This window comes from Phyllobates terribilis, unplaced genomic scaffold (genome assembly GCF_046119375.1).
Source record: "Phyllobates terribilis strain yellow unplaced genomic scaffold, ASM4611937v1 Scaffold_2__4_contigs__length_985480577, whole genome shotgun sequence".
Lineage (NCBI taxonomy): Eukaryota > Metazoa > Chordata > Amphibia > Anura > Dendrobatidae > Phyllobates > Phyllobates terribilis.
The window spans coordinates 738,162,828-738,186,424 of record NW_027362762.1 but is presented as its reverse complement, the minus strand read 5'-3'; positions in this window follow the sequence as shown (position 1 = coordinate 738,186,424).

Below are 23,597 nucleotides of genomic sequence, written 5' to 3'. Positions count from 1 at the left end.
GGGAGGAGATCCCACAGGAGACCATCCGCAACCATATCAGGAGCATGCCCAGGCGTTGTAGGGAGGTCATACAGGCATGTGGAGGCCACACACAATACTGAGCCTCATTTTGACTTGCTTTAAGGACATTACATCAAAGTTGGATCTGCCTGTAGTGTGTTTTTCCACTTTAATTTTGGGGGTGACTCCAAATCCAGGCCCCCATTGGTTAAAAAATTTGATTTCCATTGATGATTTTTGTGTGATTTTGTTGTCAGCACATTCAACTTTGTACAGAACAAAGTATTCAATGAGAATATTTCATTCATTCAGATCTAGGATGTGTTATTTGAGTGTTCCCTTTATTTTTATATAGTATATATCAATATATATCCCCCATCTTGGTAATATGTCCCTTATCCTGGTATATGTCTCTTATCCTGGGCCCATCCTGGTAATATGTCCCATATCTTGGGGCCCATGCTGGTATATGTTCCTTATCTTGGCATAAGTCCCTTATCCTGGGCCCAATCGTGTTATATGTCCCCCTTTCTTCCACTGTTCCTTAATGCATAGAAAAAATAAACCATTATACTCACCTTCCCTCTGCTCCCCCGCCACACGGCGTCCTTTGCTGAAGCCGGCAGCTTCAACCTGCGAGGGCATGACATCACTGCCATGCGCCCCCAATTACATGCACACCAACGTCAGCTGCTGGCCTCTGATTGTCCGGCAGCGTGTATTGCAATTGGGTCCGTGTGCCGCAATTCACTTCAACTGGATATGCATCCTCGGACGCACATCCAGTTGCAGTTTCTGCTGGCGCAGGTGGGCCCCGCCCACATGGGCCTAGTCGCAAGCTCTGCAACCCCAGTTGTTAAGTCATGGTCTCACAGTTATTTGTTTTCTTAATTGTCTGCTTCTGAGCACTGTAAGGTTATGTACACAATATGTCTTTTCCCGGCAGTCAAAAATGACTGGGATTTTTTTTAGCAGAAATCACTCTTTTTCTCTGAAAAATATTTAGTTTGAGAGTCTTCAGTGGTTGATACCTTTTAATGGCTAACTGAAAAGATGGTAACAAGTTGCAAGCTTTCTAAGCTACTACTGGCTAACACGGTTCAAAGATATATATTTTCCCTGTATCTTTTTCTCTGGAGTTTTGTAAACCTGAAATGACTTTTTTTTTAGCATATCTTAGCCATTTTCTCTTTTTTCCGCATGTGTTTTTTTTAAATGTTTTCTCTTCATTTTTTTTGAGGGGGAGGAGAGGGTGGGACATTTTTTTACTAGTGTTTTTTCTTAAATTCATTAAACCATGAGAAAATTATTAGTGTGTTTATAAAATAAAAATGCTGAAAATTTTTTCAGAGATACCAAGGCATCTTTGTAACATTCCCATTGACTTCTCTTACAAAGTATTGAGTGTCTTCTTAGCAGAAATTGCCAGAAGAATGTCCGATACTGTTTAAACGTCTTTGAAAGCCTGAAGTGTTTAACCCCTTCACGCCATTGCCATTTTTAATTTTTTAATTTTTTTTTTTTCCAACTCTTCTTCAAAGAGCCATAACTTTTTTATATTTCCGACAATATGGCCGTTTGAGGACTTGGTTTTTGCAGGATGAGTTGTACTTTTGAATGGCACCATTGATTTTACTACATAGTGTACTGGAAAACAGGAAAAAAAATTCTAAGTGCTGTCAAATTGCAATAAAAAGTGCAATTTCATAATTGTTTTTTGGGTTTTTCATTTACCATATATGATTTTTGTGTTTGCTTTTTTTTTCATATTTTTAAAAACTTTTTTTTTCACTTTTTACTTTATTTAATAGTTTCCTTAGGAAACTTGAAGCTGTGAGCGTTTGATCGCTTGTGCAATCAATAGAAGGTCTTCAGCACTGCTATGTGTAGCAGAAATCACGATCTCCTATGAATGCCTGCCTGTCACGGGTGTGTCAGATGTGACAGACAGTCATTCTGGATCCTGCTGTAGAAGGTCTTTGAGCTTGGCTCTGCAGGCACCTTCTTGATCTTTTCATCTGTGTAGTGTAGGGATATCCTTCTCCCTCTAGGACCTAGGAGTGACCTCCACCTTCTGCTGCTATTTGACACATCCTTGCTGGATGTTTAAATACATTCAGTCTCTCCAGAGTGTTGCCGGTGATAGCTCTATTTTCCTCTTACCAGGCTTGAAGTACTAGTAGTTGGCTAGTGTCTTCTTGGAGTTCCCATGGAGGATAGTTGGCGTGATCTCTCTGCTGTCTTCACAAGCTAAGTGTTTTCCCTTGTCTGTTTACCTGTTTGTTTTTAGTTGTAGTGGGTGCTGACTAGTGCTTACCCCATCCTCTCCCTATCTAGGGCCTATCAATAGGGCAATCAGGGATTATGTTTCCTGCTCAGCGATAGATGCAGAACCTATTTAGGGACATTAGGGAAGTCCGGGTGTTGTCAGGATTTGACTCCTCATCGTGCATATGACTGTCCTATTAACCTGACCCCTGGAGCTAAACTACCAAAGTCAAGACTGTACAATCTTTCTGGCCCTGAGAGACAAGCCATGAAGGATTTTATTGCTGAGAGTCTAGAGAAGGTACACATCAGTCCCTCATCTTCGCCTGTGGCGGCATGGTTCTTCTTTGTAAAGAAGAAAGATGGTAGTCTCCGTCCTTGTTTAGATTTCTGGGAATTGAGTCAGATTACTATCCGAGATCCATACCCTCTTCATCTGATCCCAGATTTAATCAACCAGGTTGTGAAAGCTAAGGTGTTCTCCAAGTTGGATTTCAGGGTGGGTCTACAACCTGGTTAGAATCAGAGAAGGGGATGAATGGTTATGCCGGTCTGACCAATGCACCTGCGGTATTCCAGCATTTCGTAAATTATATTTTTCGTCATTTGGTGGGCAGGTTTGTGGTGGTCTATCTGGAAGATATTTTGGTTTACTCACCTGATTTTGATACACATCGGGGGCATGTTAAACAGGTGCTTCAGATATTAAGGGATAAAAAACTTTATGCCAAACTAGAGAAATGTGTTTTCGCCATCCAGGAGGTGCAGTTTTTGGGGTCCCTGTTGTCATCTTCAGGTTTTCAGATGGATCCCAAGAAGGTCCATGCTGTAAATGATTGGGACCGTCCCGAGAACCTGAAGGCATTACAGCACTTTCTGGGTTTTACTAATTTTTACCGGAAATGTATTCAAAATTATTCAGTAATTGTGAAACCCCATACTGATATGACAAGGAAGGGGTCTGATTTTTCTAAATGGTCGAATGCCACCCAGCAGGTTTTTTCCTCCCTTAAGAGTTGTTTTGCCACAACACCTATACTCAATCAACCCAATGTTTCTCAAACTTTTATCGTAGAAGTTGATGCGTCTGAGGTGGGGGTTGGGCCTGTGTTGTCTCAAGGTCCGTCACCTGGTAAATGGCGTCCATGAGTCTTCTTTTCCAAAAAACTATCTAGCTGAGTGAAATTATGACGTGGGTAATAGGGAGCTTTTGGTGATTAAATTGGCATTCGAAGAATGGTGACATTGATTGGAGGGGGCAGTCCATCCTATTACTGTTATCACGGACCATAAGAACCTGTCATATTTTCAGTCTCAACGTCTCAACCCTAGGCAAGCTAGATGGTCCCTTTTTTTTACTAGGTTCAATTTTGTTGTCAGTTTCCGTCCAGAGGTTAAAAACATCAAGGCTGATGCTCTGTCCCAGAGCTTCCCTGGTGGTGGTGACCATTAGAACCCTGCCCCAATTTTGCAGAAGGGCATAGTCATTCCCATATTGTAGACTGACCTGAAGTGGGAGGTGTTGGAGGCTCAGGGGGACGCCCCTGCCTCCTACCCTTCGGGGAGGTTATTTGTTCCATATAATTTGCACCATAAAGTAATTAGGGAACATCATAAGTCGGTGCTTGCTGGTCATCCAGGTGATAAGGCAACCGCGGACCTCCTTTCTCGTCATTTTTGGTGGCCGGGGTTGCATCGGGATGCGGTTAAACAGGTGTCTGCTTGCAGTATTTGCACACGTTCTAAAGTATCGCATACCTGTCCATCTGGTCCTCTTCTTCCACTGCCTATTCCTAGCAGGCCATGGACAGATTTGTCCATGGATGTTATTACTGACCTACTGATATCTGCAGGCAAGACTGTGGTTCTGGTGGTTGTAGATAGGTTCAGTAAAATGGTTAATTTCATCGCATTACCGGCACTTCCGAATGCCAAGACTCTTGCTCAGGTTTTTATTAATGAAATCGTGAAGCTTCACAGGGTTCCCTCTGATGTGGTGTCATATCGGGGGACCCAGTTTGTATCTAAATTCTGGAAAGCTTTCTGTACTTTACTGGAGGTGCAGCTGTCCTTTTCCTCTGCCTTCCATCCTTAGTTGAATGGACAGACCGAGCGCATTAATCATAATTTAGAGACTTACCTGAGGTGTTTTGTCTCTGAAAACCAGTAGGATTGGGCATCTTATTTACCATTGGCTGAGTTTGCTATTAATAATCATCGCCAACAATCTACCGGCAGGACATAGCGCATACGGTTTCCACCCACAGTTTGGTACCTTTACACTGTGTGCAGAATTATTAGGCAAGTTGTATTTTAGAGGATTATTTTTATTATTGATCAATGACTATGTTCTCAATCATCCCAAAAAACTCCTAAATATCCAAGCTTAATATTTTTGGAAGTTGGAGTGGTTTTTTTTTAGATTTGGCTATCTTAGATATCTTGGATATCTGTTTGTGCAGGTAACTATTACTGTGCAGAATTATTAGGCAACTTAATAAAAACCAAATATAATCCCATCTCACTTGTTTATTTTCACCAGGTAAACCAATATCAGTGCACAAAATTTAGAAATAAACATTTCTGACATGCAAAAACAAAAACCAAAACAATTAGTGATCAATATAGCCACCTTTCTTTATGATGACACTCAACAGCCTTCCATCCACAGATTCTATCAGTTGCTTGATCTGTTTTCGATCAACATTGCGTGCAGCAGCCACCACAGCCTCCCAGACACTGTTCCGACAGATGTACTGTTTTCCCTCCCTGTAGATCTCACATTTTATGATGGACCACAGGTTCTCTATGGGGTTCAAATCAGGTGAACAAGGGGGCCATGTCATTATTTTTTCTTCTTTTAGACCTTTACTGGCCAGCCACGCTGTGGAGTAGTTGGATGCATGTGATGGAGCCTTGTCCTGCATGAAAATCATGTTTTTCTTGAACGATACCGACTTCTTCCTGTACCACTGCTTGAAGAAGTTGTCTTCCAGAAACTGGCAGTAGATCTGGGAGTTGAGCTTCACTCCATCCTCAACCCGAAAAGGTCCCACAAGTTCATCTTTGATGATACTAGCCCATACCAGTACCCCACCTCCACCTTGCTGGCGTCTGAGTCGGAGTGGAGCTCTCTGCCCTTTATTGATCCAGACTCTGGCCCATCCATCTGGTCCATCAAGAGTCACTCTCATTTCTTTTTATTCCATAAAACCTTTGAAAAATCAGTCTTAAGATACTTCTTGGCCCATTCTTGACGTTTTATTTTATGTTTCTTGTTCAAAGGTGGTCGTTTTTCAGCCTTCCTTACCTTGGCCATCTCCCTGAGTATCGCACACCTTGTGCTTTTTGATACTCCAGTAACGTTGTAGCTCTGAAATATGGCAAAACTGGTGGCGAATGGCATCTTGGCAGCTTCACGCTTGATTTTCCTCTATTCATGGGCTGTTTTTTGCGCCTTTTTTTGGCCAACATGCTTCTTGCAACATATGGCTGACAGCAAACACTCGCCAGGTCCGGACCTAAGTGTGAATGACTTTGTGTGGTTGTCTACCAGGAATATCAAGTTGAAAATTCCTTCATGAAAGCTGGGGCCTATGTTTATTGGCCTCTATAAAATAACTGCCATAATTAACCCTGCAGTGTTTCGTCTTGAGTTACCTCAGGCTCCTAAAATCCACAATGTGTGCCACAGGTCTCTGCTCAAGAAATAAGTAGAACCTATTGAGTCCTCTACCCTGCCGCCACCCCCAATCACGGATGATGGTAATTTGGAGTTCCAAATTTCGAGGAATGTTGATTCCCGTCTCCAGCGTCTTTCCCTTCAGTAATTGGTGCACTGGAAGGGTTAAGGTCGAGAGGAAAGGATGTGGGTTTCAGCATCAGAGGTGAATGCTCATAGGCTGGTTTGTTCATTCCATGCGTCTCATCCGGAGAAACCTGGTGATGAGTGTCCGGAGGTGTGACAGACAGCCGTGCTGGATCCAGCTGTAGAAGGTCATTGCGCTTTGCTATGCAGGCACCTTCTTGATCTTTTCATTTCTGTAGTGTAGTGATATCCTTCTCTCTCTAGGACTTAGCAGTGACCTCCACCTTCTGCTACTAATTGACACACCCTTGCTGGATGTTTAAATGCCTTCAATTTCTCCAGAGAATCGCCGGTGATAGCTCTATTTTCCTCTGTCCAGGCTTGAAGTACTAGTAGTTGGCTAGTGTCTTTTTGGAGTTCCCTTGGAGGATAGTTGACATAATCTCTCTGGTGTCTTCTCAAGCTAAATGTTTTTCCTTGTTTGTTTACCTGTTTGTCTTTAGTTGTAGTGGAGGCTGACTAGTGCTCACTCTCCTTGTCTAGGGCCTATCGCTAGGGGCAGTAAGGGATTAGGTTTCCTGCTCGGCGATATGTGCGGAACTCATTTAGGGATGTAAGGAGAGTCAGGGTGTTGTCAGATCCACCTATGGGTCTCCACTACCCTTTCCCTAGTGTTTGTGCTTCCCACCCTCTTCCCGTTGTTGTGCACTTAGTCTTTCCCTCACCTTGAGTGACACTGCCGCAATCCGGCGTTCACAGGAGTATTGTAATGATAGGCATGGGGGTCTTCAGTAGTCTCCCAGCTGTCATGACATCCCAATCAGACATTGATGACCTATCCTAAGGACATCCTCTTTAATGTAACCATTATTTTGATCATTCTATGAATGCTTTTCCCACCTTTTTTGAGAGGACGGCTCAAAAAATGGCAGAAAAGATGCAGTGTGAACATAGTGATTAGAATCTGCCTCCTGCACCATCTGACTATCTGAATTGTGCTGATTTGCAGTGCACAAATCACAGCCCTTCAAGTCAGAGCATAAATGATACACCCAATAGAGGGAAAAAACATACAATAGTACATTTTAATTTACAACTATTTGAACTAGTTCATGAAGGAAATGTTAGTCTCTGAAGAAGCATTTAAAAAGCCCATTATTTTTTTTATTTCCTTAACTTGTGTGAATGTACAGTATATATAGTGTAGTCTGTGTTAATGTACTCAGTCACTATTCTCCGAAGAACACCAGAGTGGCGCTGGAAACTGGGGAAGATGGTGATTGGTAAAAATAAACACATACACAAACATTTACACTGGTTTTGGGAATAAAACAAATAATGGGAGTGTTTTTTCAAACACATATACTTATTTCTGCAAATAAATCATATTCGTTGTGTATACAAAAGTTGTGCACAGTTTTCATATACAATGTATGGTCAGAAGTATGTGAACACTGCTCTTCATGTCAGACAGCCGCATAAGAGTACTTACACATGTGCAGATTTGATGTAGTTTTTTAATGACGTGTTTGAAGCCAATGGTATAAAAACCACTGCACTCACATGGACGTGCGGTTAAGATTTAAGTTTTATTGATAAGTCAGCATGGGATAACAGTAAGGTTGGCCAATTTCTCAGGCCTTGATCAGAACCTATGTCATGAGGCTTAAAGTGGATATAGAAGCTGACTGCTGTTTTGATGCAGTTATTTAATGATGTCTTTGAAGCCAACGCATGAAGTGAAAAATACAGGAAGGAGAATTATATAGGAATGATTCTACATCTCTCTTTTCTATGACTGGGCCTCACAGGAGCATCACGACTGCAATGATAGGGTCACTCACCAGGCCCTGGCTGAAATAGCATCTCATTGGCACCCCAAGATTGTTCTGCGAATGACCAATGGGTACCCAAATGTATATCCACTTAACTGCTACTATCAGAGACTGTCAGCTGCATTTGAGCATAACCAATATGTATGTTATGGGTCAGAAAGAGGTTAAAGCACATGGCTTTGAATTGGGATGTCCAGCAAGCTCATAGGTGTGATGATCCAGTGTTCACATACTTTGGACCATTATACATGTTTGTTGAATGGGAACTTTCATAGACATTGAATGGAAATCTTCATTGCTTACTTCAAGGGTATAAATTATGTGATGATCACAGAACTGCACAGCTACTCATTAGGGCTCGTATTACTGGTCCGAGTGCCATCCTACAAAACATCTGATCGCACTCAGTCCAAAGTTATTCTATGGAGCCATGCACATCTCTGCAAGACCGTCCAAGGAAAAAATCACTGCATGCCCAAGTTTGATCCGATATTCAGATCGTATTCGGCCATGCAAGTCAATAAGTCAGTGGAAATCATCGGCTGCACTCGATAATTGGCTTACACTATGATCACATTCTAATCAAACTATGATCAGAGTTTTATCAGAGTGTGATTTGCATAATCAGCCCAATTTTCTCACCTGAGAATATATATGGTTGTGTGACCCGAGCCTTAATGAGATAACTGTATGGTCACTATAAAAAATATATAACACCTGTATGTTCATCACTAGTGTTGAGCCACCCCCGTAGTGTTCGAGTTCGGTTCGGTTCGTCGAACACCCGTGTGTTCGCCGAACTGTTCGTCGAACACCTTCGAACACCGTTAAAACCAATGGCAGGCAAACAAAAACACATAGAAACACATAGAAAACACCTTCAAAGGTGTCCAAAAGCTGACAAACTGCTCAGAAGACACAACTAACACATGGAAAAGTGACAAGTACATATAGTCATGCGAAAAGAAAAGAGGTGGAGGAGTAAAAGGAGGGGGAGACACAGATATAGGCATGTCATGCCCTTCTAAAATCCAAAAAGTGAGAAGCCGACACGTTCAGTCCGCTCCTGCCCGTGCCACCTCCGTGTCGCCGGGTTTGTGCCAGAGCCGCGGTGAACCCTGACGGCCAGCCCCCCTCTCCCAATACTGGTGCCTGTCCGCTGGTGGGTCGAGCGAGCCCCCCTGTGGTGGAGGCAGCTCTAAGCTTTTTAATTTAAATTGTCTCTCTAATTTGAATGAATACACTTTAAATCCATTTACAAGGATCTATTGGAGGGCAAGTCTCATGCCAGCTGCCGCGTAATTCCAGCTCCAGTAGCGTCCACTAAAGCTGCTGCAGTTAAAAAGCTTTTATAAGGATCGAGCTCGGCTGTCCACCGCAAGGCATCCTACTGCCAGTCCCAGCCCCTATGCCTTGGGGTGCCTCCTGATGCTCTTCACTGAGTATCCCGTGGTCCAGAAGCATTTCCTTTGAAAAAATTAAGTGTCCAAACTACAGGTGGTGTAGCTTGCTTAACAGCCGGGATAATCCGCTGACTAGCAGACACTGCTACTAGGCACAAAGTATTTCCTCGGCTAGATGCAGTTAAAAATTTGTAATTAGATACTCTCGTTGGATGCTGAGAAAGCATTCCATAGAGTCTCCTGGCACGCCATATATGATTCTCTTAAAAAGCTTGGGGTAGGGGTCTAGGGGACCCTTTTATAGCCAAAATCATGGCCCTGTATCGCAATACGTCACCTAGGCTGAAGATAAATGGAACTGTAGCACCCTGAGGGCTCGGTTGCTACAGAGGTATTGCACCTCACCCAGAGGTGTTATATCTCACTCTCAGGTAAGGATGGAGTGTGGATCAGGACCCGACACCTGCATGCATTACACCACATTGCCGTGGGGCAGGGCGACCAATATGCCCCTGAGATGGGCACGACAGTCCCTGTCCCTGGCTGGAGTGGGGGGAGGGAACACTGAGGAAAGGGAACCCTGTAGTGCAGGAGCAGGGAGGAAGCAGTTCCTGGGTGCATTGAGAAGGGAGTATAAAAGGTGGGCACCATCTTAGTTCAGTGCAGAGAAGTCTGAGCAGAAGTGACAGGGAGCAGGGGCTCTGCATGAGCTCTGCTCCGGAGGCGGGCCTAGTAACAGAGGCCCAGGCCTGGAAGAGGGAGAAGGAAGGAAGAGGAGCAGAAAAGGCTCCAGGAACGAGGAACGAAGGGATCCCAGGGGTGCGGACGGGCGAGTCGCCACCGCACGCCCGAATCCACCTGTGTGGAGGGGTCAGGCCAAAGGGGGAGACCGGTCCCCGAAACTAGTGGAGGCAGGAAATGACCCTCAGCTAGAAACCGGAGGCTGTGACATTTTATGTGGCGCAGCCCCTCGCTACACCCGCTAGGAAGGCACCACATAGGGTCAGGGAAACTGGCGCCAAGTTTACCAAGAGGAGGCCCGAGGCAGCCGGACAGAAGGGTTGGTAAGAAAGTCCAGACAAAGGACACACAAAGGGGGTCCTGTGAAGCGCTCCAAAGTTATCTGGGAGTTGTCTGAGCCCCTCACCTGGTGAGCACAGTACGACGTGGGCAGCCGTTACCTGCAGACGTGGTCTGGATAATAAGAACTGTGAGTAAAGGCCCTGGACTGCATCACTGACTCCGTGTCGTTACTGCTGCTGCCCTGCACCATCACCCCCATCCTCCGCATACACTGCCCTGAGGCTATACTCCTCCCGTGGGGAGTTATGCTACGCTCTGCTGCACCCACAACACCAGCCTCAGCGGTCTGCCCTGCAGCGGCGGTTCACTCTGACCGCAATCCACGGGTGGCGTAGTCGGACATTTAAACATCAAAACCACATAAATAGTTCCGCCACTGATTTGACCGCCCTGAGCCACGGAACCGGGTCGCCGCCACGGAGACTACAACCACCAGCATCCACCAAAAAGGGTCCGGCTCCGTGTGTCCCAAGGCCCAGGGGGTGCATCAGAACATTTTCATCACCTTTCACAATCACCAATGGGACAGGGCAGGGATGTCCTCTGTCCCCTCTCTTATACATCCTAGTGACGGAGCACCTGCTCTCATCAATTCGCCATAACCCCAATATTAGGTGGATTGAGGTGTGAGGCACCGAGTACAAGTGCTCTCTATTTGCTGATGATGTCCTAGTATATATCACTCAATCACATATATCCATCCATGCTGTTATGGCTGAAATAGATCACTTTGTTACATGGTCAAATTTTAAAATCAATGCAGCGAAGTCTGAGGCCCTCGATGTCTCCCTCCCCAAATCCATACAGGATTCCATCCAGTCCAACTTTCCCTTTGCCTGGCCCTCACAGGGTATCAAATACTTAGGAATTCCTATTCATAGAGACCTCTCCCATCTATGTTATCTTAATTTTGGGCCCTTTATTGAACTACTCCATACAGACCACGGTTGGCAAGTTAGAACTGTAAGATTCACTACGTGAACCACTGGTGTTTTGTGGAAAAGCACATGTACACTGTGTTCCAAATTATTATGCAAAAAGTGTTTAGGAGTGATAAGGGAAGAATTTGTTTGTTTGTCAGTTAAACTCATTGATGGTGATGTGTGTCAGGGCTCTTTATATCACTGTAAGCAATTGCAGACACCTGTGCTAATTAGTTTGGCAGGTGTGTCCAATGAAAGGCAAGACTACTTAAGAAGGCTGTCCCACATTATTAAGCAGCCTACATTTTCTGCCAAAATGGGAAAGAAAAAGGATGTGTCGGCTGCTGAGAAGCAACAAATTGTGGAGTGTTTAGGTCAAGGCATGACTACAATCAACATTGTGCGATGATCAGGATGAAGTGTCTTGGCAACCAAGAAGTATGTAGCTGATTCACAGTACACACGTGTGCGTGCTGATAAGGGCAAATTGAGGACTCTTTCCTACAGGCAATTACGTCAGGTTAAAAGAGCAGAGGCAAAAAAGCCTTGTCATAGCAGCAGACAAGTTTTTAAAGCTGCTGGTGCCTCCAACGTCCCCCGAACAACAAGATGCAGGGTCCTTCAGAGGTTTGCAGCTGTGCATACGCCATCCTGTCGACCTCCTCTATCCACTTCACACAAGCAGAAACGGCTCCAGTGGGCCAAACATTACATGAAGACTGATTTCAAAACTGTTTTGATCACGGATGAGTGCCGTGCAACGCTCGATGGTCCAGATGGATGGAGTGGAGGATGGCTGGTTGATGGACACCCCACGCAAACACGGCTACAGCGCCAACAAGGAGGAGGTGGAGTAATGTTTTGGGCTGGAATCATGGGGAGAGAGCTTGTCGGCCCCTTTAGGATCCCTGAAGGGGTAAAGATGAACTCCATAATGTATGTGGAGTTTCTCAAACAGCACTTCCTGCCATGGTTCAAGAAGAAGAACCGTGTATTCCACAGCAAGATCATTTTTATGCATGATAATGCACCATCTCATGCTGCACATAAAACATCTGCATCTCTGGCTGATATGGGCATAAAAGGGAACAAACTTATGGTGTGACCCCCATGCTCCCCTGACCTTTACCCCATTCAGAACCTCTGGAGTATCATCAAAAGGAGTGTCTATGATGGCGGGAGGCAGTTCACATCTAAGCAACAGCTCTGGGAGGGTATTCTGTCCTCATGCAAAACAATTGAAGCAGAAACCATCCAAAACTTGACAAATTCAATGGACGAGAGAGTTCAGAAGCTCCTTTCGAACAAGGGGTCCTATGTGAAAATGTAACATCACCTAGAATAAAGTTTTGAGTTGAAAACTGTTTGATTTCAGTTTCTAATAACCTGCTAATGCTTATAATTTCAAAAATGACCATTTTTTTGGTCTTTATTAAAATGAAAAGGTTGATCGAAAAGTTTGGGGGATCTAAGAGTGTGGCAACCCAGTAGTCAGGATTACTTCGAATTCTGACAATATGAGGGTCATGTTGCAGGTAGTGCAGCAAGAAGGCACTTATGTGTCTTGCGCATCTCGGAGCCCCAAAATTATTTTCCGGGCTAGATGCAGCTAAAAATTATTATTAATTTTAAATCTGGTGGAGCTTAGTATAGATGGCCTAATAGAATCAGTGCTGCACACTGCTACAAAGCCCAAATTATTTTCCAGCCAAGGTACAGATAAACATGATTAGTAATTTTAAATCTGGTGGAGCTTATTATTGATGGCCTAATAGAATCAGTGCTGCACACTGCTACAAAGCCCAAATTATTTTTCAGCCAAGATACAGATAAACATGATTAGTAATTTGAAAGCTTAAAACGGTTGGTGAGGTGATTTTAACCAATCATCAAGCTTTTACTCTCCCCAGGATGACACAGGGGTAGAAAAGTCATTTCGGATCCATGATTTGTTCATCTTTATGAACGTGAGTCTGTCTACATTATCAGTGGAGAGCCGCGTGCGCTTATCTGTCAGCACACCACCAGCAGCGCTGAACACACTTTCAGACAGAACGCTGGCTGCGGGGCATGACGAGATCTCCAAGGCGTAAGTGGCTAGCTCCGGCCATTTATCCAGATTGGAAGCCCAAAAAGAGCAAGGGTCCAGTGACACAGTCATGGCTTCAATGTTTACTTGGAGATACTCCTGTACCATCGTCTCTAGGCGTTGACTATGTGTCAGACTTCTTGTCTCCTGTGGCCTTGCAAAGGATGGGCTAAAAAAGTGGTGAAATGATTCCGCAAAATTGTTGTTACCAGCAGATACTGTGTTTCTGTTACGGTTTGAGTGCTGAACACTCGACGGTCCCACGGTTGGCAAGTTGGAACTGTGAGATTCACTACGTGCACCACTGGTGTTTTGTGGAAAAGCACATGTAAGATTCTGCAACAGTCTCTGCTGATACTCCTGCATGCGTGCATCCCTTTCTATGGCAGGAATAATTTCTGCAAATTTACTTTTGTACCGGGGATCTAACAGTGTAGCAACCCAGTAGTCAGGATTATTTCTAATTCTCACAATTCGAGGGTCATGTTGCAGGTAGTGCAGCAAGATGGCACTCATGTGTGTTGTGCATCCAGGAGCACCAAGTCCTTGTTGTGTTGGTGGCGAGATAACAATCATGCTTCCTTCCTCTGTCCTCTCCCCCCAACCTCGCACAACAGAAATGTGATCAAGGTCTCCCTCATCTGATGAGTCTTCCATCAGTTCGTCCTCCACTTCCTCCTGGGCTCCTGCACCTTCCTCACTAGTTTAGCTGCTACCATGCGCCCTGGTAAAACCATCTCCCCCACCCTCAAATGCCTGCCGCCTTGGTGCTGCCGACCGTCTGGACCTTGCAGATGTTAGCCCTTCCGCATACAACTCCTCCTCCTCTACTTCCTCCACCTCCTCTTGTGCCACCACCTGACTCCGAATTCTGTTTAACATGTGCTCCAGCATGTAAATCACCGGAATAGTCATGCTGATAATGGCATCGTCAGCACTAAACATCTTCGTCGCCATTTCAAAACTGTGCAGAAGGGTGCATAGGTCTCTGATCTGAGACCACTCCTCCAGCGTGATTTGCCCCACCTCTGGATCTCGTTGGCCCAGGCTATATGTCAGAACGTATTGCACCAGGGCTTGTCGGTGCTGCCAAAGTCGCTGCAACATGTGCAGAGTTGAATTCCACCGGGTAGGTACATCGCATTTTAGCCGGTGAAGTGGCAGGCCCAACGACTTCTGTAGAGATGTAAGTCGCTGAGCTGCGGGATGCGAACGGCGGAAGAGAGCACACAGCGACCATGCCCTCTGAAGAAGGCCATCTAGTCCGGGATAGTGGGCTAAAAATTGCTGGACAACCAGGTTCAACACGTGAGCCATACAAGGCACATGTGTGACATTGCCCCGGCGAAGGGCCGCACCCAGGTTTGCAGCATTGTCGCACACGGCCTTCCCTGGTTTCAGGTCCAGTGGAGACAACCATTCATGAAATTGGTTCTCCAGAGCTGACCACAACTCCTCAGCTGTGTGACTCACATTTCCCAGACATTTCAAAGTAAAAACCGCCTGATGACGTTGAGCCCTACTGCCAGCATAGTAAGGAGGTGTGCAGGATCCCTTCTGCGCAGTTAGAAAGCTTGTGGCATGACCAGATAGGCTTTGGATGCAGGTGGAGGACCGAGAGGAGGTTGAGGAGGCAGAAGCAGTGGAGGAACTTTGAGATAAAGCGGATTGATGCACAACTCGTGGGGACGGCAAGACTTGGACAGCAGCCCCTTGTCCTGCTGTCACCATAGTTACCCAGTGCCCAGTCAGCGACATGTAACGCCCCTGTCCATGCCTACTCGTCCAAGTGTCTGTGGTGAAATGCACCCTGTCACACACAGAGTTTCTCAAAGAAGCGGTGATGTTGTGTGCGACATGCTGGTGGAGCGCAGGCACACCTTTCTTTGAGAAGTAGTGCCGACTGGACATCTGGTACTGGGGCACTGCGACGGACATAAGGTCTCGAAAATCCTCTGTGTCCACCAGGTGGAAAGGCAGCATTTCTGTAGCCAAGAGCTTGCAGATGGTGAAATTCAACCTTTCTCATGGCTAGGATGAAATGGTCTTTTACTTGTCCACATCTGAGGGACCGAGGGCTGGCTATTGTGCTTAGACGGGGTTGATAAGGGTGTCACCGGCAAACTGCCGGTCTGTGAGGAAGATGCAGGCGGACATGTTAGGTTGCCTTGATCCAAAGGTGGTGCTATCGATGTCGTACAGCGCTCAACACCAGCTGGTGTTACCACTTCCAAAGAAAATGATGACCTGCCAATCACGCTGGCTGTTGCGGGTAAAGAGGTGGCAGGTCTGCGCCCCAAAACAGGTGTGACTGCTGTCCCCCCAGTCACAGAGGATGAAGAGGCCGCGGATGCACAAGATATGGCAGATGGTGGTTGGCCCAGCCGGCTAGGCCGCATTGTAGCACAGTGAGCTTCCCACTGCAACTTATGCTTCATGTCCATCTGCCGGTTCATGCATGAAGTACTCAAACTATGTATTTTTTGGCCTCTACTTAGCTTTTGCTGACAAATGTTACAGATAACACGAGTTGGGTCATCTTTATCGATCTGAAAAAATGCCCAGGCTATGCAAGGCTTAGCACCCATGCGACCTGAAGAGCCACCACGACTTGTGGTGAGAGGCAGAGTTGTGTTTGAGGATGCAGTTGTTGACGTGCTTCCAGTACTACGTCTCTGTCCAGGAAGGCGCAACCTGACCTCGTCGTCACTAGCATCCTCCTCCACCTCCTCTGCTGACCTCATCTCTTGGCTGACTGTGGGTTGACAGTAAGTGGGATCTCCCACCTCATCATCATCACCCTGTGTGTTATCACACCCGTCGTCCTCAGAGCCAACCTGTTCCTGCCCTGACAAAAAACTAAAGTTGTCGCTCCAATCAGGTATTTGAGTCTCATCATCGTCTTCCTCATTGTCTCCACCAACAGGAGTTACAGTTTGGGAATGAGGGTCTACATTATGGTCAGAACCTTATGCGTCTGGTCCTGGATCCGACTCATAAAGATTCTGGGCATCAGTGCAGATCATTTCCTCGTCTGGATTCACAGAAGCGCTGGAGTCGACCTCTGATTCCCAGGCTATAGTATGAGTAAACAGCTCTGCAGACTCAACCATCTGTTCTACCTCATACTCAGATGGGCAGCTGGAGATTTTGGAGCTGTGAGGAAGCAAGTGCGATTGGGGTGACACCTTTGAGGACTGGAGTATTTGTGATGTTGAAGTTGATGTGGAGGAGAGCCCACTTAAAGGAACACTTGATATCCGTTGAAGCACCTGCTATTTTTGTGCCTCATCTGGAATTTGTAGCGATTGGCGTAGCCTTAAGAAAGGGATCTTATCACATTGTCCGCTAAAAGAAGTAGACATTTTAGTTTGGCTGGAAGATTGTCTTTCTTCTGCAGATGTTACTGTTGCTTTAACACCTACCCCATGGACACAACCTTTTTTCCCCTTCCCAACACGCCTATTCCCCTTTCCACCAGCAGCAGGCCTTTTTCCACTCATTTTGGTGGTTAACTAATTCACAACTCTGGAGTTGTTTGCACAAAAAAACAATGGATGGGAACCGAGCAGAGCTGAGTGGCCAAACTGTGGTATTAGGCCAAAACTATTGGCTGGGTTAGATGCAGAAAAAAAATTATATTCAATTTGCAACCTGATGGAGGTCAGTATAGATGGACTAATAGAACAAGTCCCACACACAGCTAGAAGCCCAAATATTTTTTCAGAGCTAGATGCAGATAAAAATTATTTTTAATTTGCAACCTAATGGAGGTCAGTATAGATGGACTAATAGAGAAAGTCCCACACACTGCTAGAAGGCCAAATATTTTTTCAGAACTAGATGCAGAAAAAAATTATATTCAGTTTGCAACCTGATGGAGGTCAGTATAGATGGACTAATAGAACAAGTCCCACACACAGCTAGAAGCCCAAATATTTTTTCAGAGGTAGATGCAGATAAAAATTATTTTTAATTTGCAACCTGATGGAGGTCAGTATAGATGGACTAATAGAGAAAGTCCCACACACTGCTAGAAGGCCAAATATTTTTTCAGAACTAGATGCAGACAAAAAATTATTTTGAATTTGCAACGTGATGGAGGTCAGTATAGATGGACTAATAGAACAAGTCCCACGCACTGCTAGAAGGCCAAATATTTTTTCAGAGCTAGATGCAGAAAAAAATTATATTCAGTTTGCAACCTGATGGAGGTCAGTATAGATGGACTAATAGAACAAGTCCCACACACAGCTAGAAGCCCAAATATTTTTTCAGAGGTAGATGCAGATAAAAATTATTTTTAATTTGCAACCTGATGGAGGTCAGTATAGATGGACTAATAGAGAAAGTCCCACACACTGCTAGAAGGCCAAATATTTTTTCAGAACTAGATGCAGACAAAAAATTATTTTGAATTTGCAACGTGATGGAGGTCAGTATAGATGGACTAATAGAACAAGTCCCACGCACTGCTAGAAGGCCAAATATTTTTTCAGAGCTAGATGCAGAAAAAAATTATATTCAGTTTGCAACCTGATGGAGGTCAGTATAGATGGACTAATAGAACAAGTCCCACACACTGCTAGAAGCCCAAATATTTTTTCAGAGGTAGATGCAGATAAAAATTATTTTTAATTTGCAACCTGATGGAGGTCAGTATAGATGGACTAATAGAGAAAGTCCCACACACTGCTAGAAGGCCAAATATTTTTTCAGAGCTAGATGCAGAAAAAAATTATATTCAGTTTGCAACCTGATGGAGGTCAGTGTAGATTGACTAATAGAACAAGTCCCACACACAGCTAGAAGCACAAATATTTTTTCAGAGGTAGATGCAGATAAAAATTATTTTTAATTTGCAACCTGATGGAGGTCAGTATAGATGGACTAATAGAGAAAGTCCCACACACTGCTAGAAGGCCAAATATTTTTTCAGAGCTAGATGCAGACAAAGAATTATTTTTAATTTGCAACCTGATGGAGGTCAGTATAGATGGACTAATAGAACAAGTCCCACACACTGCTAGAAGGCCAAATATTTTTTCAGAGCTAGATGCAGATAAAAAATATTTTTAATTTGCAACCTGATGGAGGTCAGTATAGATGGACTAATAGAGAAAGTCGCACACACTGCTAGAAGGCCAAATATTTTTTCAGAGCTAGATGCAGAAAAAAATTATATTCAGTTTGCAACCTGATGGAGGTCAGTATAGATGGACTAATAGAACAAGTCCCACACACAGCTAGAAGCCCAAATATTTTTTCAGAGGTAGATGCAGAAAAAAATTATATTCAGTTTGCAACCTGATGGAGGTCAGTATAGATGGACTAATAGAGGAAGTCCCACACACTACTAGAAGGTCAAATATTTTTTCAGAGCTAGATGCAGACAAAAAATTATTTTGAATTTGCAACGTGATGGAGGTCAGTATAGATGGACTAATAGATCAAGTCCCACACACTGCTAGAAGGCCAAATATTTTTTCAGAGCTAGATGCAGAAAAAAATTATATTCAATTTGCAACCTTATGGAGGTCAGTATAGATGGACTAATAGAATGATGCTATGCCCAAAAGATTTTACTTCACTAGGTGCAGTAAAAAAATTGGTATTCTATACACAGGTGGTGTATCTTGCAACACAGATAGGCTACTCCACTGACTAACACACACTGCAAGAGGACAAAAAGGATTAGCTTTGCTAGATTCAGCCAAATGCTGTGAAAAAAAACTTGCACAGCACTGGCACAGACCTGCCTGGCAAAAACTGATAGGAACTGATGTAATTACAATTACAATTAGTCTTTACTCCCACAACCTATCTATTTAAGAGCACAGACCTGCCTGATAAAAGTCGTAGGAAATGCTGTAACCTAGTCCTTAAAAGGACTGCAATCACAACTATTCCCTACTCCCAAGCTATCTGTAGATTTGTGCGAAAATTGGCTTGAAATTAACAAGGTATAACGCACACAGCAACAACGGTGCCATCTAACACGCAGCTGCAGAAGTGAGAAAATGGTGGCGACGGGGAAAATGGCTTGGTCTTATAGGGCAAGGACATGTGACATACACTGCCAATGACACATGCCCTTGCTTTTGTGAAAAAAAGCACTTCGCTCCGTGTGTGCGCTGCTGATAGGCTGACAGATTGCACCTCCCCACTGTAAATGCGGGAAAGAGAAAAAAAAATGGAGATCTTCATTATTCCTGCAGAGATCCATCCCCTGCCCCTCCCCCCGCCCCGCTGAACACTCAAACTGCGTATTAACATTAATTTTCAGCATTACTGAGAAAAAATCCAGTTATGATTTTGGTGCACGAACAGTTATCGAACATAACCTCGAACAGCCGAATTTTTCTCAAATCGTTCGCCCAAAACAGCTCGAATTTGCGATTGGCGAACAGTTCGAGTCGAACAACGCTCATCTCTATTCATCACAGGACCAGGACTAATGAACATTTTCATTTAATGACTGCAAGCAGAGACCTTTATACTTTACGTCCAAGTTCCTGCAATAAGCTTTTGTTGGAGTTTTTATGCTGCATATTTTAGTAAAAATGCAAGTAACATATTTTACAGAAAATCTGCAACATCAAAAACTCACCAAAAGCTCATCGTGGGAACGTAGCCTAAGAAATGTATATGAAACTGCTGTCATATTTCATTATACGATGAATAAGCTTCACTTACCCATACTGTAAAATCACTGTAATAACCGCTATTTTTTATCAATGTATAAAGATTGAAATGAAATCACAACCTAGTAAATTGGCAATTTAAACCAGCAGATTTTTCCCAAGACCCAACCTTTAAAGATCTGCACCCTGACATTTTAGAATACTGATTCATAATGTTGTGATTCTACAACTTCTGAACAGAATAGTGATGAAATTTTGCTGCCTGTTCTTTTATATAAAAATGAATAGTCTAATAGTGACTGATGAGATTTCATGTGAAGGTCAGATGTGTAGGATGAGCCCCAGATATCTGCCTGAGTCCTGGAATGAAGAATGTGTTACAGAGCAAGCTGTGGATCAGTAAGGATATGCTATCTTCCACCCCGAGACTATGAATAAACATTGACTGGAATGTTAAGTGGTTTATGTACTTTCCTGCACAACTATCGAAAACACAGAATATGATGAAATATTGAATCCTCTTTTCTGACATAGTTTCTTTTTGTATACCTGCATGTTTGGGCCGTGGCTCTACGCTGAATAGATATGTATATTTAACACTAGGACTACTGGACTCGTGACCCCGCCTAGAACTACTGAAAGGAGTCATTTTGACTCCTTGCTTGTTTTCGTTTATTTTTAGAGTTTCATTTGTGGTTATTTATTAATAATTATATTTTTTGTAATGTATTATTATTGTGAGATCCAACAGTAATGCTTTTGATTGTTTTTTTTCTGCTTTTCTTATTTTTCTACAGAAAATAACAATAATTATAATAGACGTTTTTCAAACATTTTTTTTTATTCAAGTGCACACATATAAACAACAACTGAAGAACAAAAAGCAGAGAAAATGTAGGTGGAGGAGCATAAAAATGAAAATATTCACCTTCTAAACATTTGGTGTTTCGCATTTTAGGCATTGCCTTTCATTTATGGCAGTACATTGCCCACACAAAGACTTACCACAAGTCTTACAATTTCCGACAGATCTATTTTTCTTGCACTTTTCTTTGATCTGGCAAAATTTTGTTTGAACCATCACTTCTGAGCACGTAGAAACTTGGGACGTGGAACCCTTTTCCCTATCTGTGACATAAGGACCACTCAACTCTCTCACAAGCGTTTGCAAAAATGCCTTGCGTGACATTTTTTGGTGGGTAATCTCCTTGAATATTATCCATGCATTTATACCCGCAAAGTCTAAGGCATTTTCAAATGCATGAACAGGCCATCTCCTTGTGCATGTTCGTGTGGTATATTTTCGTGCCATCTGATCCACTACATCTACTCCATATTTTGTTTCATTGTAAAACTTTACCGTTTCTGGAGTTTTTTTAGCGGAATCAGACGCAACAACAACATCTGGATGGACGGAACTCAAAATGACAACATTTTTGTTGGGCTTTCCTTGATATACTGTAAGTAGTGTTGAGCATTCCGATACTGAAATATCGGGTATCGGCCGATATTCACTGTATCGGAATTCCGATACTTAATTCCGATACTTTTAAAATATCGAATACCGGAATCGGAAGTTCCCATAATGCCTGCGCTCTGCAGTGTCTGTGAAGGATGACAAGCTGGATGGCAGCGCTCAGCTGCGATCCAGCTTGTCATCAGAATGCCATCCCAGCGTGGGAGAATTCTCCTGATTGTTTAAAAGCCGGCGGGCGGTATAAAGCCGCCGGCTTTTAAACAATCACACAGCCCCATACTGCTTCCCCGCAGCCTCCCACCCCGATCCTCCGCTCCCCTCGCCACCTCCAATCCCAATCGTAAATTAGGACCGGGCGGGGAGCGCAGCACCAAGGAGCGGGGAGCGAAGGACCCGGGCGGGGAAGCCGGCAGTGAAAAGACTTCACCGCCGGCTTTCCCGTTCTGTGCTGCGCTTTCCCGCCGGTTATTTCAAATGAACAGCTGAGGTATCAGGTGATGCCGATCAGCTGTTCATTTGAAGTAGCCGCGGTGCCCTCAGAGGGTTCATGTGAGTTCATGCTTGACTGCATTGCATGAACTCACATGAACTTTCCCACGGCCGCACAGGTCAGCCACTCCTCCCAGACCCGTCATGATTAGTGTGTGCGGGGTGTGTGTGTGCGGGGTGTGTGTGTGTGGGGTGTGTGTGTGTGCGGGGTGCGTGTGCGGGGTGCGTGTGCGTGCGGGGTGTGTGTGTGTGCGGGGTGTGTGTGTGTGCGGTGTGTGTGTGTGCGGGTGTGTGTGCGGGGTGTCTGTGCGTGCAGGCAGACATAGGCCGATGTGACACTACTACTCCCATCGGCCTATGTCTGTCCCCCGTCCACTCGTGCCAGCAGGATCAGCTCGATGGGAGCAGTAGTTCCCATCAGCCTGATCCTGCTATATAAATTGCCCTACTGTGTCCCCAATAAATGTTAAATACATGTCATTGGTGGCCAGTGGTTACCTAAAAGAAATTAGTTCATACATTACCTGTCCCCGCCGATCGCCACCTAAAATAAAGTAAAAAATAAAAAACTACACCTATACTCACCTAGACACCTAATTCCCCGAAGCCATCGATCTCCTGTAATAAAATATAAAATAATAAACCACAACCTTATCCTTACCCCTCCGTAGCAGTCCACGAGTGTCCCACGAAGATCTCCAGTTTAGAGCAGCCACATAGAATGTGACCGCTCTGAACCGCTGCCGCCGCTAGAATGACGGGGCCGTAAGGGTTCACCAGAGTTAAGGCAGCGCTGCTCCGGTTAGCTGCTTTACGGCACTGCTGTATCGTGAGAAATTCCCACGGTACAGCACTGCCGTAAAGGAGGTCTCCGGAGCTGCGCTGCCTGAATGCACTCCGGTAACCTCAGTCAGTGGCTCCTGCTGCCGGGAGCGGACGTGTTCCCGGCAGCGTGAGCTTACAGCAGCCATGCACAGCTGTCACCATCTCCAGATGTGACAGCTGTGCATGGGAGATCAGCGCAGGAACGTGGACAGGTAACTATTTTTTTTTAGTAAACTAAGAATTAAATAAAATGGTGTTTTATTTCAAATAAATTATTTTTTTCTGGGTGTAGTGTGTTTTTTCTTTTTAACACTTTGTAGGTTAGTAATGGGGGTGTCTTATAGACACCCATCATTACTAACCTGGGCTTCATGGCAGCTGGCGCTGACATGAACCCCACCACTATTACCCCCTGCCACCGCACCAGGGCAGCGTGGAAGAGCGAGGCTAAGTGCCAGAATTGGCGCATCCTATGGATGCGCCATTTCTGGGGCGGCTGACGGCTGGTGTTTCTAGCCTGGGAGGGGGCCAATATTCATGGCACCCTTCCTGAGCTATTAATATCAGCCCCCAGCTGTCTGCCTAGCCTTTGCTAGCTATTAAAATAGGGGGGACCCCACGTAATTTTTTTTGGGGGGGTCCCCCATTTTAATAGCTAGTAAAGGCTAGGTATTCAGCTGGGGGCAGATATTAGTAGCCTGGGAAGCTCCGTGGGTTTTACCCCCTTCCCAGGCTTCAAACATCTGCCCCAGC